General features: G+C 61.8%; 1 protein-coding gene across 1 annotated transcript in view; it reads right to left on the reverse strand.

Annotated features, from left to right (window-relative positions):
* The window catches only part of ARHGEF16 (Rho guanine nucleotide exchange factor (GEF) 16), a 24,741-nt gene extending 24,537 nt beyond the window's left edge, over nt 1-204 (reverse strand). Inside the window, exon 1 of the mRNA XM_010850210.1 lies at nt 80-204. The gene's annotated coding sequence lies outside the window, so the exon portion shown is untranslated. The remainder of the gene's footprint in view (nt 1-79) is intronic.
* Nucleotides 205-2,168: the final 1,964 nt, after the last annotated feature.

Here is a 2,168-nt window from a genome sequence, read left to right on the forward strand (position 1 = left end):
CTCCGAGTGCCGGCGGTGGGAGGGGCCGACGGGGTGCGCCCCAGGTACCTGGCCGCGCTGCCTGCGTCGCTGTCCCCACCTGGCCCGCGGGAGCCCACGTGACTCGCAGCCGAGCGGGCTCGCGCCTCTGAGTCCAGTCTGGAGTCTCTTGCCGGAGGCCAGCGCCGCTCCGGGACCGCCCCCAAAGCCGCGCCCCCACGCCCACTCGCTTGTGCTGTGCTTCGCCTGCCTGGTTGCGGCCAGGGCTACGCGGCTTCCCCCAGTGCGACTCTGAATTTCCGGCTGGGCTGCCCCCTCCTCCAGGAAGCCCTCCTGGAACCCGACCAGCCCTGTGGGGAAATCTAAGGTTTGCAAGGCCTCGCCTGAAGAAATGACCCCACCTTCTGGATTCTTTGCAGAATGGCGGCCAGAGGGCGGCCCTGGAGCGTTCAGAGCACTCCCTTGGCCTTCACGGCATTCATTGGCATCATCCCCACCTGACAGACCAGATCGCTGAAGCCTGGAAAGTCAGGTCTTGTTAGCCTGCACGAAGCTCAGTCTGGGTTCCAAGCCCGACCTTTCCAGGCCTTGTTCAGGTGGGCAGAGGCTGCAACAGTCCCTTAGATGGAGTTTCAGGAATCCGGCTTCCTGGTGCTACAGGAGGTGCGGGGGGCTGGGACAGGTGTGCCGGGACAGAGCTTGGACTGACCTGCCGGTCTGCCAGGCAGGGCCTGCACCTCCCCCACTCCATTCTACCTGCCCTGTGTCACCCACCACCCCAAAACCCCAGCTTGACACCAACCCAGGGCGGCAATAGCAGAGCCCGCTCTCAGCCTACTCAGGGACTGCCTGTGGCTTCCTCCCATCTGTGTGTGTTGGGTGAGGGCTAATGGCTGACCCCTGTGGGCAGAGTCCTTCGCCCTGCGGCCACCTGGGTGGACAGACTGCTTCCAGGCAGCTCTTGGGAAAGTTGGGCACGTGCTTCCCTCCAGAGGTCATTTTGGGTACTACACCACAAGGCCCAGAAGGCAGGAGTGAGCGGTTGTGGGAGTTGTGGAGGGTCTTGGAGGATGGGGAGACCCAGGCCAGGAGGGTTCCTGACCCCTACGCGATGCTTTCCTTTAAAACCGTCTTTCAGAACCCGGCTTGGTCATTTCGTGGTTCATCCTCCCACCTGAGGCTGGCCTCTGGCTGGCTGAATGTGTGGCTGGGGCCAGGGGACCAGGAGCAGATGGTTTGGCCTGTCTGGGCCTTTGCTGTCTCAGCTGTAAAGCAGAGATTGGATGCTGGCACATGAAATAACCTGGAGTCCAGGCCCAGGGCTGATGGCTGGAAGGGAACAGCTGAGGGTCCTGTGACGGGCGTGGGGAGAAGGACCCGGGGCTGACCGCACAGCCCTCTTCCTCTGCTCATCTGCCGGTGGGGGTGAGTCTCTGGAACTCTCCCACCCTGTGGCTGGGACCCAGGGTGTGCAGGGCCTGGTCACACCCAGGGTGTGCGGGGCCGGGGCAGTCCTTTCGGCGGCGCCCAGGCTTCCTTCCCACCCCGGGCTTCCAGGCCAGCTATTCCCCACCCTGAGAGCTGAATGCAGCATTGATGTACCCCTATTTGAAAAATGGGTCTTTGCAGGTGTGATTGAGACAGGAGCCTACCTGATTAGGCCCCAAATCCAATAAGAAGAGGAGAGCTGGACACCCAGACAGAAGGGAGGGGTCCGGTGTGGATGGAGACGTAGATTGGAGTCATGTGTCTGTGGGTCAAGGATGCTGAGAAGGTGGAAGAGGCGGGAAGGATCCCCCGCTAGAGACTGCCCTCACTTTGATCTCAGACATCCTGCTCAGAGCTGGGAAAGGATGTGTCTCTGTTGTTTTGTGGTCATTCATTGCGGTGGCCCAGGAAGATGACCGGCCTCTCCCATCTCGTCTCTGCCTCTGACAAGCATCCTACTTGGCTGACCTGTTTCTGTCTTCCCGCTGGCATGCAGGCTTCACGGGATAGGGGGTGGTCTGCACAGAGAGGGCAGCCTGCACCCCGTTCCTGTGTGTCGGGGTGCCTCTGTGCTTGGCCTCGGGGCACCGTTCAGCAGGCCAGGAGGAGACGGGGCAGCACGGATTAGACGGAGCTCACCCCACATGTATGGGCCTCACCAGCCTGGGGACATTTTAAGCCTTGAGAATTGAGAGGAAGAG

The sequence above is a fragment of the Bison bison genome, unplaced genomic scaffold, assembly GCF_000754665.1.
Source record: "Bison bison bison isolate TAMUID 2011002044 unplaced genomic scaffold, Bison_UMD1.0 scf7180017864289, whole genome shotgun sequence".
Classification (NCBI taxonomy): domain Eukaryota; kingdom Metazoa; phylum Chordata; class Mammalia; order Artiodactyla; family Bovidae; genus Bison; species Bison bison.